The sequence below is a fragment of the Pezoporus occidentalis genome, unplaced genomic scaffold, assembly GCF_034315485.1.
Source record: "Pezoporus occidentalis ecotype Australia unplaced genomic scaffold, CSIRO_AGI_Poc_V1 ctg162, whole genome shotgun sequence".
In the NCBI taxonomy this organism is placed as follows: Eukaryota; Metazoa; Chordata; class Aves; order Psittaciformes; family Psittacidae; genus Pezoporus; species Pezoporus occidentalis.
In genome coordinates, this window is record NW_026913447.1 from 2,098,733 (window position 1) to 2,115,715 (window position 16,983).

Below are 16,983 nucleotides of genomic sequence, written 5' to 3' on the forward strand. Positions count from 1 at the left end.
TTCATATTAGGTTCTTGTTGGTAAATTTTGCTAAATAATTACAAGAAGGAAGAAATATTACCTCCTTGTGGCTTACCAGAAAAAAAATATTTATCAGTAGTCACCATCAAGTTGTAAGCTTAGAGCAAGTAACTATACAAACGTTGTACTCCTCAGTCTGCAGACTACATTGGCTTTCTGTTTTACCTCTACTATTGAAAACCTCATCGGATATTTACGTTGCTTCTCACAACAAAAATTCCTCAGTGAATTGATTATGTGGTGCTATTTTTGCTGCTGTGAACTAAGTCAATGCAAAGAACATAAGTTTATGTCATACGTCATTCATTATTACATTCTTCCTACTCACTGTTGTAGTCCAGTCTTAACACCAGATTCTAAATAATTTGAATACTTAAATTTAGGATGATAGGTAATGATTGCATTACTGTATCACATTCAGAGAATGAGCTCTCAAAATTCTATAAGAAAGTTATTTTCAATGATGGAAAAAATACTTTTTTTTGTTATTATTTCACTGTCATTTATTTAAAAGAATCTGCCCATTCATACTACATATAAATTAATAAAAGGTAAAAGTATTTTAATGGGATGTTTGTGCATCCCATTAACAATTTAAAATAAGAGATACCTACCTGTATACTGTACCAGCCCTCCGAAGAGACAGAAATGGAAAAGCACAATGCATGTTTTCATTGATTCTATAGGAAAAATATAATCAGATGACAGCAAGCAACCTCTAAGAAAACATTGGTGCCAGGTGTATTTTTACTGTAATATTACATGCTGTCCATAATTTATAAAGCTGAATACCAACATGTAGCTGTCAGGGAAGTTAACATCTGAATGAAGAGGGTAAAGAGGTCTCTTCACTATTTTCAACAGGGTACATAAACACACCTGTCTTTGCATTTAGAAAAATTACCTTAGTGCACAGTTGTAAACAGCAGCATAAGAGGTGCCTACAATTTACCATATATTTTGTGAAAATTGCTTGATAAATACATTTTTAAAACTGTCTGCATGAAGATCTTTAATTCCTGCCTTATAAAGCCACATTAAAATACTCTTTGAAGAAGAACAAGGAACGAGCCTCAGAGTAACTGGCTGTGCAACTAGCTTAGATTTATGGAGCAAAAGACACATTCTCCCTTGACATCCAAGGGGACAGGATTAGGTTCTAAAGCTTTACTCTGAAACTTGCAGTTCATTTTCAGGACTGCAGAGGTGTGGATTTGTCAGTGGAATTCAGAGATCTTTGCCCCTCTCCGCACTGCCACCAGCTTTGTTCAGTGCCGTATATGGTCGGTAGCGTGCCACAGTCCTGTTTGTGTGGCTGCAAAGCTCCGCCCACACAGATGAGGACTAGCTCCACCCCATGACTAAGGCCTGGAACAGAAATAAGGTTGAAAGTATCTTGATATGTGTACAGTTAATGTCTGAAATACTTGATTTATCCCTTTTCCTGGCCATTTCAGACATAATGATATGAACCTCATGCATACTAAAATATCTCTTAGGAACATAATGAGCCTCCATTCTGAAATAAATTGCTATGGGTAGACCTTTGAAGACAAAAGGACTATAAAGAACCACTTGTCTAAATGCAGTTGAAGAATTTGATCTTTCCTTTTAAAAAAGTGGGTTACAGTAATACCTAATGGAATAAAAATTACTTAATTTACTTTTAGAAAAAAAAAAAAATCCTGATTTGCTTATCTGTTACACCACCTAAAAGAACTAATAAATTAGTTGTTTTCTTGGGCAGATAATAACATCATAGTACTCAGGCAAAATAGTAATTTCTATAAATTCTTTTAGTTGAATGGGATTTTAAAAGTGTGAAATGGCCCCATGACATTCTCACTGGAAAATTCTGACTGAAACAGTAGTCAAATAGGTGTTGTGTCTTACCATGATGTTTGTGCTGCCTAAACCCTTTGGCATTTGAAAATGTAATTATTTACACTGTATTTACATACTATGTCACTACTTAAGAAAATGTAGTCATTATATAAATAAATTACTAAAATCACAGAAAGACTCCATCAACATGAATTGGTAACATTCTGTTACAAGCAGATTGAAGTAGTGTTTTCAGGTCAACTTTTGTCAGTTTAGAATCACATTTTCCTGTGAATTCATGGGTGTGTATGTCCACATACATACGGATATGTGAACTCCAGACAGGTAGTTCATTAAACTTTAGTTTATTAGCAAAAGAAGATAAATATTTCCCACCTTGAGTTACAGCGTTACACTGTATTAGATTAAGCACAAAGATTTAGGAATACACTTCATTTGCTACAACAGTTATTTCCCTTTATTTCAGATGGATAACTTGAAGTTGTAAATGCATAAACGATTACAGGATTGGAACCTTTTGTATTAACTTGGAACAAATGTATGCAATACATTTTTCTTTTTTTTTTCAGAGCCTGGTTTTCTCTGTCTCCATTAAGTTTACATGAGCACATACCCATCAGATATGAGTATTTCCAGTACTGAATTACCATATTCTCCAGTGCCATCTTTGTTTCTTTGCTTTCAAAAACACATACACTTATAAAACAAACTTTGGTTTATCCAACATCACGAATTTACTAGTTGTTTAAGCTTGGGAGAAGCATTTTAAATCTGTGTTAAAGACAGAGCATTATTTGGGAAATCCTAAACCTTGGAGGAATTCAGGTGCATTGGTGTAAGATGCTATCTCTTTGTGCAGATGATATCCATCCAGAGCTGAGAGGGTGTTTTTGTATGTCACAGGGTATGTACCAACTGTATGGCTGAATCCTGAAGCAGGCAGACAAACAAGGCTTCTTCTAGAAATGAAGGGATTTTTGTCCAAGTGCCAAGGAGCAAAACAACATAAGTGAGTACAAAGTATAGTTAATTCATCAGATATAAATGCTTCTTCACTATTATCTTGTGCTGTGATTTATCACAGTTTTACCTGTACAGAGGAATATTAGAAAAACTTTCAGACTAGGACATTTTCCAAACACAACCACAATTAAAATATTTCCAGTAAATCTGGTGGCAGTGGGGACCATCTGCCTCCAGTGAAGGACCCTTCACCAGAACATCAGCACTGTCCCCTGTGCTCGTCCAAAAAAAGGTTGTTTTTCAAAGTCAGTCCAGTTCCGCATGTCCCGATGGAAATCCCTCGCTCCGGCAAGGCTGTCAGCGTGGGGTGTTCCAGTCTCTGCGGCACGGCCCCTTCACACCCGCAGCGCCGGACGTGAGCGGTAACAGTAACTCCAGCAAGCCTCGCAGGTCTGACACACCTCACCCGCCGGGAGAGGGGCACTACCGCCTCTGTGCGTTCATTTTAAGCCTTGACGCGAGGCGGCATTTTGCAGCCCCCCCCATCCTTGCGGAAGATAAAACCCCAAAAGTATGTGTTTTTTTTTTAACGGCCACTTCTTCACAAATCGCTGGCTGCCTCCGTCGCCGCGCAGGCCCGAGCGTCAACTCTGGTCTCGTTCCGCGCACCAGGAGGGTAAAAAAAAGAGAAACAGAAACTGGTGAGGGAGGCTCAGGGGTGAGGAAGCGCAGCGGCTTCCCCACCGTGGAGGCTTGCTGTGCCCGCCGTCAGGCGAGGCGGAGGGAGCAACTCCGACTGCAGAGGCGCCGAGTAGCGCCGTGGCGGCGGCAGCGGAAGCGGCGTTGGTTGAGCTAGCAAGGGAGCGAGCGGGCGAGGAGGAGGCAGCGGAGGGAAGGGGGAGGCTGTTGGTGTTTGGCGCCGGTGGAGGGAGTCATTCCTGCAGCTGCACTTCCGGTCGGCATTTTGTTCTGAGAGGGAGCGAGAGAGACACACACAGGATCCTTCCCCCTCCTCCTCTTCCCCCTACCCCCCCGCCCGGTACCGGCTCACCGTGCCCAGGCTGACCCGTCCCCCGCCGTCCTGCACCCGCTCACACAGAGGGAGTGGCGGCGGCGGCGGCCCCTTGGCAGCGCTGCGCCCTCCGGCCACCCCCCCTGCTCCCCCGCGGCTCGGAGAGTGTCTCGGAACCGGTTCGGCGCGGCCCGGCCTGGCCCGGGCGTTGTTGATGTTGTGAAGCAGGCGCAGGGGGAAGGGATTTGTCTTGGCCGCTCACCCCTCGGCTCTACATGTTCGCTGCACTGAGGAGGAGACGGAAGAGGAGCCAGCCCCCCTCCCGGCCCGGATTATTGTTGTTATATTATCTCCCCTCCTCCTCCTGCTCCGCGGCGGCGGCGGTGGCCCAGCGGCGGCGGCGGCTCCTCTGAGGAGGGAGGGGGGTGGATTTCTTTCCCCCTCTCTTAGATTCTCGTTGGATTCAGACGCCGATTTGCTCAGGTAACCCCCCCTCCTTGTTTCCCCTTCCCCTCCCTGCCCTCTTCAACAGCGGGCCGGGCCTCCTAGCCCAGGCGGCCCAGCACTGCCGGGAGCAGAGGGGATTAGCTGTTATCCGGGGTAGAGGGGAGTAAGTGGCAACCGGAGGTGTTTTTTTCTCAGCCCTCTTTCCTGCTTGTTCGGGTTTGGCGGAGGAGATTGGTTCTTCTAGGGCTGACGGGAGGACCAGGCCCGGTGGAGAGCGCAGGCCCGCCGGCCAGCGCCTTTACTCCAGCTCGGGGATTAGAAAGGCGAAGCGGCTTCTCAGTGACAGGCCTCAACCCGGAGAGGGGCAGGAGGAGGAGGAAACAATACAATTAGCCGCAAATGTGCACTTATCCTTTGCCATATTTACAACTTCACCTAGCGCCAGGAAGGAAGGTCCCAGCGCAGACCGCCCTCTGAAGTGGGGAAGGAGTAAGTGGAGAAATAGGGGAAGAGAGACAATGTAAATACCCAGGAACAAAAATACCATCTCTCTTCTCTAATACCTTCTCTTCCTATCAGCCCTGCATTTTGAACATTCAGAAGTTCGAATGCGTATGGATTTATAATGTGCAGAGGTTTAATTTCTAAATAATACAGAGATTGATTAGTGTGTTAATCGCTTAGTGTATTTATAGCATAAAACTAGTGCTCGTGGGGTGATTGACACAACACGGACGCTTGCAAACCCAGGAAATAGAGATAGGCAAGCATAATGTATCAGGCACTCCACACAATCTCAGTGTCTATGTGCTGTATATGTTACAGGAATATGTGCTAAATTCAGAGGAAATACCATTTTATGCTTCTGGCAAACAGAAAATGGGAGAGGGATGGTATGTAAAGTGCTAGTTTTATGACGTTTGAGGGACCAAGGTGAAGATGAAATCTTGCCGAAAGTATTTGAGAATCAAACGTTTAATTTAATTTAGTAAAAAGTGAGGAATGCTTAAAAAGTGTCATCCTTTCTTGTCAGGCCATATCACTTTGAGATGCTGAGGTTGTTATTGGCTGTTTGTGTTCACGATGTTTGAATATGTAATTAGTTGTCATTTTAACAGGTCAAATATGTTTTGTAAGTGACTGTTGATTGTCAGGTCTTTATAAGTAAATGGCAGCTAATCTACAGTAAAGTAAATCTTGTACTTATGTGTGGTAGAGTTTGAGAGTGTTACTAAAAATTGAGGTGGATTTAAAACAGACACCGTGTGCACTAATAAAAATACTCCTACAGGAATTACATAATAGAGGGAAATTTCAAGATACATTTTTTCATCTTTCATGTAGCAAAGAAATTTGTAAATGGCAAACAAGTATCAACACTACATAATTTCTGGTTTTTTTTTCAGCAGTTTTTTTAGTGGTTCAGGTTGATCTGTTACAATAAGTGGTTAAGGTATATAATAGAGTAACTTTCTGGTGTCTTGTGTGTCGAATCGCATAATAAAGCTGTGCTATCATGTCCCCGAGTGCCCTGATACATGTTTAAAGGGTGAAGTTAATATAGCTGTCACGTAGAAGGCGTGTTTTTAATGCTGTAAATCCGTGTAGTAGTCAGTAGCGTGTCCGTGATTTGTATTGGTCAGGGAGCAGTTTGAATTTTAAAAAGCTTGAAGATCCTGCTGAGCCCCAATCCCGGCCTCCCTCCCTCCCACTAATCTCCCATTCCTGTCTTTGTGCTGCCTGGTCCTGTTAGACACTGTTTGCAACAGGGCCTCGGGCCTACGTGCGTGGAGAGCAACCATTAACACTTTGCAAAGGCAGCCTTTTATTTTTAAACTTCGTGAATTGCACAGGGAGCCACTAGTCGTCTCTAACTGTCCTCTCAGTGTGTAGCAGCAGAATTGCTATTTTCTTTCTGTCCGTGCATGCGTACAGACCGAGTGTAACTGCTTTATAGGAAAGAAAGGACTGTGCAGAAATAGTTGTAGTTGTTGGGTAGTTTTCATCATCAGGAAGCGACATTAGCTCCAGCGTTTCTTTCGGCGTGTAACAGCTCTCGTAACAAAAATGGGTTTGTTAAGCTAACAGTAGTGACTTATTTTTCATTTCTAGAGGTTTGCTTTAAATACAGCAGATACGAGCAGGAAATGAGCTACTGTAGTTATGTAGTTCCTGTCAAGTTTATCTTGCCAGGGTTGTGTTTACAGCTTTTTTTTTTTTTTTTTTTTAACCAGAAAACATGTACTTTTCTGGTATGAAAAGTAGGCTTATTTATAGAGCGAAATTTAAGAATCTGCCTATTTGTGATTTGTAATGAGTTTTTTTTTTTTTATGCTCTGCTAAGCCATATGTGATTAATCCTAAATTAGTTGCTTTGTCATGGTTTATGTAGTTGTAAATTTCTTTATCTCAGAAAAATATATTTAGCATTCAAAAATATTTAATGTGGAAATGTTTATAAAGGAATTTATTTTTTATTTAGATTGTATTTTTTAGCATGCTTGAGAATGTGTGAGTGAGTGTTCGTGAAGCAGGACTGTGTCACTTATATACTACTTTTTCTCTAACTTTAGTTTATACCTGTCCACTGTTTACCACATCAGTTAGCTGCTGCAGTTTTTATTCATGTTACAGAAACACAAAATTCATAATTACACAAGATAATAACTATTAGTTGTAGCAATTATTTTAACTGAAAGAAGAAAATACTTTCTTCTTTGTATCTTTTATTTTGTATTTTGAACACTGCACATTCTGAATTTCCTGAGTATAGGTTATATTTCTTTTTTTTTTGCTTTTAACTTCTTAAACTTTTACCTGAAGTTATTCCAATAATTTTTACTTTTTTTCTCCTGAAGCCTTTCACTGTCTTTTAAAGCTGTTTTTATCCTTTTTTAAAAAATAAAGACGTAGGGACAGCCATACTGGTAAAATAATTTATTTTTTACATTTGAAGTGTTTGTATTTTGATTTAGGTGAAATAGGAATAGAGAAGCAAAATCATGTCACTAAACCCCTTTGCAGATCCCTATTCTGTATTAGTACAGGTAGCCCTGTGCAACCTTATTGCATGTTTGAGACTCAATGTACGTTAATTTTCACATGACTGTTCTTGCGGAATCAAGGCAATAAATAGTAATTTCATTAGGATAGAACCATGGGTTTTTTTGCTGTTTGTGTAATGATTAAGGTAATGCAGCTTTAATCCTAAATGTCTCATGTATTTGTTCCTCTATAATGTAAATAAACTATATTTTGGAGGCTACTAGATGAAAAGTAGTCAAAGTGTGAATGGATTTCATCCAGAGATTCGTGTAACAAACTTCTTACCGCAAAATGTGTTCAGTGGCAAGTGTGATACTTTTATGTGTGTACTATATTGCAAAGTGTTAGTCATATTGAATTTATATTAACATTTTATAAATACTGCACAGGAAATGTAAAGTTAGTGGGTAATTGCTGTACAATTAGAAATAGAAAAAAATGCCTATTCTGAATATCAAGATCTAGGAAAGAAATAAAGTCTTCAAATTCAGAAAATACATTCTAGAAAAGTGTGTAATAGTCATGAATGAATGTATGTAAATTCATGATGGACGTATACTTCATTGGAAAAATGAGTAGTGACAGCTTTAGAATTTGGTGTTTGGTAGGTATCATGTGGCTCATCCAGTGTTGGGGTAGCTATTTATTGTCACAGAATATATTACTAGGAATGGCTAATATCTGAAAAAAAAAATGGCCATTTCAATGTGATCCAGGTTATTTTCAATCTTGCTTTTTATATGTCTTTATTAGAAGTAGCACAGTTTAAGTTAGCATCTGATTTTGAGTTGTCAGTAATGAACACTCAGTTGCACAGAGATATCTACAAAGAAGTGCTTCAAATAGTTGTGTATTATGCTAATAACCCTGTACAATAATGATCCTTTTTAATAATCAAAAAAGGAAGTCCTCTTGAAATGACAGTTGTTAAGGGCATGTATTCTAAAAAAACTTTATTAGATTAATCTATATTTGTTTTTATTTTCTTAGTATTACAAACATACTTCTTAGTAATTGATCTCGACCCCCAAAGTACATGCAAGAGAAGTGCTTTATATTGACATCTGCTTCACCTCAGGAGTAAGGAAATTGTGTTTGAGGAGATGGTGCAGGATCCATGGTTTGTGTCTCACTTCCTTTTCCCTCCTGTTCACTATGAAAAATCTTGCTAGCAAAAGGGAGGGGAGAAAGGATTTTGGCCCATCTGTATGCAGAAACTAAAAGGAATTCCAGTTAAATTGGATGTGGTTGTAGATACTGTACTTGAAGGTGATTATGTGGTTTGCACAAGTAACTTAAAAAAAATACAGACATCGAAGAGTATATTTTATGTTAAGGTCAGAAAAAAATCTAGAAAGGTTAATTTTATTGCCTTTAGTATTTGTATCAGTTTTAAGTGGTTTTCCAATCAGAAATCTCAAAATACTTCATACGGGTAGATATTCTAACTTTTCAGATTATTGCTGTGGTTTGATTTGAAATTATTGCTGTGGTTTGAGTTGAAGCATTTTGCTTTTTGTAGCAGTGTGTATGTGTAGGTACGCAATGCACTTTACAGGAACAGTGTCAAAAACCACTAGGCTGCAAAGTAAGAGAATAAAATAAAGAAACAGCAGACTAAGATTACAGAACCAAACATAATCCAGTTTCCTTCTCCATATGCTGCGCCTTTTAACTACATTATTGTATTCCACCTTACCTTCAGAGCCTCAGTTTAATGTCTCATACAGTGCATGGGAAATGCCAGCTGGCTGGTACACTGTTATATAGCATACCAAACAAATACATAACCTAGTTCATGTCTTTGTTTTCCTTTGTCATTCAGTGTGTAGCCTGCTGCCTTATTACATGCAAGTCTTTCATGAAAGGTGAAGTTTTTTCTTCTCTTAATATGTAGGAATGATCTTAAAGTAACTATCTGTGCTTTACAGACATCAGAGAAGTTTTTTTGCACATCTGTAAATTATTATTTCCATTTTTACAGATGGAAGACAGAAACTAAATCAAAATAGTTTTAAAAGAGCTTAAAATCTTAAGTAATTTGACATGCCTTTTTCATCCGATTTTTAAAGTTACTTTACAGCACTCAGTTCATAACGTTGTTTTCTTCGACTTTATTTGTGGTTGTGAATGCACTTCATTTCAGCATATCGGGCTCGTTGTTTCTCATGCTGGATCCCTAAAAGGTATAGAATGGTTTTATTGATGGCCTTAAACATCTATTAAGTTTCAACTGTCTTCTTCATACCAGCAGTTGGAAAAGAATGGGTTTCCTATCCTGAAAACTTAAAATCACCCTCCATATTGTGAAGAAGCCAAAATCTCTTTAAAGTTTATTGCAAAGAACAGAGACAGCTGTTAATAACCCAAATCCCGCAAGTAATTAAATGGCTTGCCTACAGTATTGGAGACAGAGATTCAAAATGTTACTCTGTAAACCTCCAGGGTTGCTAGTTCTTTCTGGGACATTGTTTATTGGCTGTTACGGATAAAACTCCTCCTCTTACACTGATAGTTGCAGCAGTTATGTAAACTAGTTGAGGGAGAACTTTTGCACCTAGCGGTCAGACCGTTTCATTGTGATGGTAGCCTGTTGTCCAGCTGCTGTAGGCCTCTGTTAGCAAGGCAAGACTGTTCTGACGTGTTCCTAGCTAGACCATTGCTTTTGTGGTATAGAAAAGTCTAGGTCCAAACGTCTAATCTGTGTTGGGCAGAAAAGTGTTTTTTGTTCTTCCCATGTGGCTTTTTATGTCATATGATCTAGGCATGGCCCAGAGGCTGTGAGTATGCTATCATAAAATCATAGAATGGTTAGGGTTGGAAAGGTTGTTAACATGATCTAGTTTCAACTGCCCATGCCATGGGCAGGGATGCCTCACATGAGACATGTCATCCAAGGCTGTGTCCAACCTGGATTTTGAACACTGTCAGGGATGGAGCATTTATCACTTACTTGAGCAACCTGTTCCAGTGCCTCACCACCCTCCCAGTAAAGTAGTGCTCAGTCTTTTTTTTTCTTTTTTCTGTTTTTTTTTTTTTTTTACCCCTTTTTTCTTCTTTTTATCTTTACTTGTGAAAGTTTTGTGTGAAAATAAGGATTTTTTTATTTTATTTTTTTAAGAGTTGATTTTTATAAATGGCAGTTCCCAGCAAAAGATCTTAGATAGGAAACTGGTTTTAATCAAGCAGATTTATTAACTCTGTTTTATTAAAATTCCTTAGTAAGAAATTGTAATGTCTGATGGAAGGTACCTCCTTTTGTGGTAACAATGATTTGTTTTGTGACATGTATGTCGTGTGCCATATATGAGGCAGAGATCCTGTGAATAACAGGAAACAGTATATGATCATTTTATTAATTACTTTCATATTGCACAAGGCACTAAATGATAGGCGTAAGCAACCAGAATTCTGATATTTCTTAACACTTTAGTGCTTGGTTTACTAGTACTAAAACTTGTTTTTTTAAATAAAATGTAATTAAGCAAACTTCTTTAATGTGACCATGTGCCTGTGGTAGTGCAACCACTGTCTCTGATGTTTGAGCTAGCAATCTCTCCTCTGGGTTGACCAGGTACTCAGGAGAATAACTTGTCTCTGAAATCTTGTTTTCAATTTTAGGTTTTAGTAGAGGCTGCCCCCCTTTCTTGCCTGTTATTTTCCATTCAGATGTTTTGCCCCTTTTTTTTTTTTTTTGTCAGAATTGCGTGTGCCCAGAGTGCCAAAAGGTGTGGAATTGGCAATGGAGTGGGGTGAGTGGCTGTGTTCACCCACGATACTCCATGAAGGAGGAGCAAAGTGGCTCCCAGTGACCTAAGCATGAAATCTGTATGCTTGCTGGATATTGAGGATGGGGGCAAAATTTAGAGGGCCCTCATCAGATGCTACAGACAATAGCTACCTTAGTGTCTGTAGAAAAAATAGTCTGGAACCTGCTTTCTGTAGTCAAAAACCTGGGAAATTTTGATAAGATTCTGGTAAGGCTGTAGTGAGAACTCATGGGGAATGCTGTGTGGAGATCTAAAATCAGTCTGACTTTATATTTTTTTTTTCCCTGAAGGGAAAAATAAAAATCTGCCTGATAATGTGCTTATTAAATATTTAGTTAAAACTAAGGAAATAGGATTGCATTTTACTACATGGTTGCTAGGTTTTCCTTTTTCACTTTTTTTTTTTGTTTGTTTAGTAATGGGAAATGTATTTTCTTCTACCAGTATGCTCAGTGGTCATTCGATCTTCCTGAAAGTGTCTCTAAAAACTCATGCTGAGGCATAACCTGTAACATAGAAAAACTTCAGTGTATCCTAAAAAAAATTGGCAGTTGCAAGTATTTGAAACTTCTTAACAGTTAGTAGTCAACTTCGAGAAGGCATGTTGCTTGCTTTTTGTAGATGGGACCAATAGTGGCTCCTCTCAGTTTCCTGACAACATAACTATTTAAAGGCAGTGATAATTACTTCTGACTTTGCTAAACTTCAGTCATTTAGGCCAAAATCATTCATGCTGCATCACTGATTTTTTTAATAAAGTTTGAAGCCAAAATAATTCACTGGTTCCTCAGGCTCATGCTAGAGAAAAAGAAAAATGTTTAAAAATGATTTCTGACCCTTTTCTCAAGTGATTGGAGCACCCCCATTCTTTGGGAAAATAATCTAAAATTTAAGAGTGAGGTGACTTTTTGCATTAGGGATGTGCATTTTGTTGTCATTCGAAAACCTCTTAAAAAATTGGACAAGTTTTTGATGTCTGAAACATTAGGTGACTTCTCTGGTTGTAGGCATTAATTTTGAAAAATTTGGCATGCGCAAGAGGACTTTCCTAATAAGCACACTTGTAAGCAGTGAGATGTGATACAGACTCCTAGTTTCCTGGTGTTCATTCCCTGATTATCCACAGTGCTGATTTGTTTGAGTGTGGAGAAGACAAGAACTGAGGTTTCAGGTGTCTGGAAGGGTGTACACATGGAGGAGGTAGTGCCAGGACTGGTGCCAGACTTATACAGGATGGGAAAGGAATGAAAGTTTGAAGGACAGGTACTGGGAGGAGGATAGGAGCTTGGAGTTTCTAGGGGAATAATCACTGAACTGTGAGGACTGAATGAAAGAGCTAGTGGGGCAGATAAAACTGTCCTTAGTCAAGATAGCAGAACAGCTGTGAAACAGCCTTAGTGAGAAGCAGAGGCAGAAAGGCAGTTTGGAATTGGGTGTCAAGGGGAGCAGTTCGTGGATGGGAATGGGTGAGAAATATGTACTGAGAGAGACTAGAGAAGGGAAGAAGAACAAACTGGCTGAAAAGCCAGAAGTACAAACCAAGGATAACCTGGGTGAAGAAACATTATTTTGAACACAGGAATTAATTGTTTCATTTATTTATTTAATTATTTTAACTGAGGAAATCACATAGTAAAAAAAAAAAAAAAAAAGGCTCAGAAATGTGGAGTACTTCTTGCAAGAGCAAATGATGGAGAATTCTGTAATTCAGGTTACCTGTGTGATCTGTGTTTGGCATCTTCGTGAATGTGTAGTGGTGGTCTTTAAGTCTGTCATGGCTTTTTTTTTCTTAAAGCAGGATGCCTATTTCTTTGACTTCGTGGAATGAATGGAGCTGGTTTTTGATTTGCTTTGTTTTGAAAAAACACAACTGGTTACATTAAAGTCTCCTAGGATTGGCCTTAGATTCTGTTGGTTCTACCTTTGGGAAAGGGGTAGACTCTTTGAGATTGCTTCCAGTCCTGTCTTTTATGATTAAGTATTTTGATTTCTCTTTGACGTTCACTGTATACTCCTTTGCCTTAATCACTTCACATCATTAAGCCCTACTCCAGAGACAGAATTCTTCATTTTGTCACGGGCTTTTCTGTGACATATATTGTAATATTGGAATGCTTAAAAAATACTTACTTTTTAAATGTTTTTGAGGAGAGTATGTAGTGGAAGTTGGGAACTGAGATGCAGAAGTTTGTCTTTATAATGCTGGAAATCTGGCTGAAGCAACTGTAGGACCTGAGTTTTAAGTGAACTTGATTTTTTTGCATCATAGTATGTGTGATAATATTAGAATCATAGAATCATAGGATAGTTTGGGTTGGAAAGGACCTTAAGATCATCTAGTTCCAACCCCCCTGCCATGGGCAGGAACACCTCCCACTAAACCATGTCACCGAAGGCTCTGTCCAACCTGGCCTTGAACAGTGCCAGGGATGGAGCATTCACAGCTTCCCTGGGCAGCCCATTCCAGTGCCTCACCACCCTTACACTAAAGAATTTCTTCCTTATATCCAATCCAAACTTCCTCTGTTTTAAGTTTTAACCCATTACCCCTTGTCCTATCACTACAGTCCCTAATGAAGAGTCCCTCCCCAGCATCCTTATAAAACCCCTTCAGTTACTGGAAGGCTGCTACAGATTTGCTAATTTTGGTTACAGATATAACTAATAAGGGATTCAGAGCATTCAGGAAAAAAGGAACACAAATATTACTGTCAGTAATAGAAATACAATGAGATTCCGAAGAGCGACGTTTTTGAGTTTCCTGCTAACTGATCTGCAGCCTCCTCCTCTTCATACTTCTTTTCCTTTTTTATTTGAAGAGTCACGTATGCAACAGACCTCACAGCCTTATGATTAGCCTCTGATTCATTTCCAGAGCAGATTCCTCCTGTGAGCTGAATGAAGATTGGGCTGGGGAGGTAGGAAGGGAATTATGTAATCCAAGGACTGTGTGACAATTCCTGAGGGCAGGGGGCATTTATTAACTTTGGATTGACTTTGCAAATGTGATCTTTCAGTCTGGGGGTGTGGGATTTCCTGGTGGAAGTCTAGAAAGCTTTGACTTGGTATACAGAAAAAGTAACCTTTGCATATTTGATGTCAGCTTTTCTGTGTTGAGTGTACCTGAAGTGTTTTTTCAAGTCAGATCTTCAACATTTTTGGTGGTACAAATTTTAACATATGCAAATGCATTTAGTATAATATCTTTACTATTTAATATGCTTAATATTATTTAATATGCTTATACATTTCCTTGTAAACCAGGTGTCACAGTGCAGTAATTAAAATTTTCATCTTGATTTCTATATTATAAAAAGGAATTGGAGTGGGATGAAAAAGGGACTTTGTTGTGTGATACTTCTGTTAACACTTCAGCTCTTGATTGTCAATCAAAAGTTTGAGATTTGCCATTCATTGCCCAGGGAAGTGTGAATTTGGAAGTTGTTGAATGCTCCTTCCCTGGCGGTGTTCAAGACTGGGTTGGACAGAGCCTTGGGTGACATGGTTTAGTGTGAGGTATCCCTGCCCATGGCAGGGCGGTTGGAACTAGATGATCTTAAGGGCCTTTCCAACCCTAACTATTCTATGATTCGATGAGATGTATGAGCATGCAAAACGGAGCTACACACATGCAAAAGGGATCCATAGTGCTAGTCAGTAGGAGACATTGGACAGATTTTTACCTCCTGAAAAAGAGTTTAAATAAGTTTGGTTTATAGTCACATTTTCTCTTCCAGGCTTTCTCCTGCTCTAGTTAAATTTCTTTGCACTGTGATGTATTATTTCTACAAGAGGTGAAGTGAATTCTTGCTGCCCCATAAAATCTTAGAGCCAATTGAAGATGCTGATAGGTAGTGACAAACGTATGTGTGAATCTCCTGCTACTGAAGAAGAGTTTAGAATATGTTTCTGATGCCCTGACCAAAGCACTCTTCCTCTGTCCTGCAGAGATTTTGAGTCAAGGGTTGGAAGCAGTGGCTGTTACGCAGTGTGAGGTAATCCGTTTGCGTGTTATGCATGTTCAAAACGTGTATGGTTGGACTTTCCTACTCTTGATGTCTTTCCCAGGCTTAAGATGTGAAAAGGATGTTGAGCTGGTTGGTTCTGCAAAAATAGTGGCAGTTCTGGTATACACTGAAGAAAAGCTGTAGGTGAACTTGCCTGGTGATAATTTAGGTGACCAATGGCTTAGAGAGATGTTTGAATGCAGTGTGCACTCTAGGGTCACTATTATAAAAGATTACAGTTACGACTTTGCATATTTACTCACTGGAGTAATTCCCTCTGGTTCTGTTCTAGTACAATGTAAAGTTTAATCATGTTATTTACAGAAATAGATCATTTATTTTTACTGTGGAAAATATTAAAATGTTTGAGGAATTGCAACAAAAATGGTGTGCTTTAAAACCTGTTTTGTCTGCAGTTCTCTAAATACCATTACATGAATAAGCCATCATAATACCGGAAGGTAAACATACTCAGTTTTCACATCACACTGTAATCTTAGCCTGCAACCTGGAAAAAGAATAATGAAAGCTGTTTACTTAGTGCCATGTTAAATGATTATATTCAATTAGTAGACTTCAGAATAGGAATTCTCTCTTTTTTTCTGCAAATGTTTTTGTTTATTCTTAACAAATCTTTTTCTAGTCTGAAAGAAGACATAATGTCATGGGATTGAACAAGTTCTTAATCACATGTTGATAATTAGCCAGTGGAGTTCAGCTCTGTAGATGGACTTGTGAGGATTCAACGTAACTTGTTAGGTCGTGATAATTTGATGTTATCGAATGCTCAGCTACAGTGAATGTTCAGTTGTGTATATGTAGCCTGTGGCAATTACATGTAACTTGATTTAATTTAACCCTGTTTCATCGCTGGCTAAGGAAGGTTGAATTAGTTTGCATTTTTCATGAGCTAAGTGTGTACGCATAATTATTGAAAGTCAGCTGATGTACAGTAACTTGAGAGACTGGGCTAATGAACTTGCCCTAATGTGGCTGACACTCCATGTAACCCTGTGTGAACTTTGGGGAGGACAGCGTTTGTCTGAAACAAAGCTGTTGAAGGACTCCCAGCTACACCTATAGGTGTGAATTTGCACAAGTGTTTTGTGAAGGATTGTAAAAATGGGTGAAATATCTCATTGTAAAATAGACTTACTTCGGAATCCTGTCAGAAGATTCCAGAAAGGTTGTTACAGAGATAAGCAGATAAAAAAGTTTAAAAAAGAACAGAAAAACTTACATGCTTATGCAGTTTTGTAATGAAAACCAAGCAAAATTAGAAGATAAATGTACCTTAGATTCAAAGGTGACCCTATAGAAACAGCAGTAGTTACCAAACACATTAAATTTGCTGTACAGAACTTAGAGTTTTTATTAGTAAAAGAATATTTTCTTTGACAGAAATTTTAGTTTCTTGTGCATGATTATGATGAATAAATATTCTGTAAATCAAGTTACATACAAGTTCATTAATTGGGTTGTGTGTCAAATAATTAAAGTTATACTTCTATGAATGGATAGACTTCAGTGGGTTTGCACAGGTATAATTGCTTGAAATTGTTAGATATCAACATACTTGCTTCCTGAAATAGGTTAGAATTTCAAGTGGACTTTAAATATCTTAGTCCCTAAATATTAGGGTATGCAAATACAGTAAAATATTTATTCAGTGAACTCAGTTATTATAGTAGTAAACAGCCTTGGTGCACACAAGACTATTTTAAATAAGTATTTTTGTTTTTTTCTTTAATATGGAATAATTTTGTATATTAGATTTACCCCTTTGAGATTAACAGTAGCTTTAATGGTTCTGTTGTAGTTACTTTGTATAGTTCTGTGGTTAATTTGGGTCTTGTCGTAATCATAGAGTGGT

General features: G+C 38.7%; 1 protein-coding gene across 7 annotated transcripts in view; it reads left to right on the top strand.

Annotated features, from left to right (window-relative positions):
* Positions 1-3,642: 3,642 nt before the first annotated feature.
* The window catches only part of NIPBL (NIPBL cohesin loading factor), a 154,709-nt gene continuing 141,368 nt past the window's right edge, over positions 3,643-16,983 (top strand). For 4 of the 7 annotated variants that reach the window (XM_062612941.1, XM_062612943.1, XM_062612946.1 and 1 more), the window contains exon 1: positions 3,644-4,324. The gene's annotated coding sequence lies outside the window, so the exon portion shown is untranslated. Of the gene's footprint in view, positions 4,325-16,983 lie in introns of all 7 variants that reach the window. The other 3 variants (XM_062612949.1, XM_062612950.1, XM_062612944.1) reach the window with 2 other exon arrangements.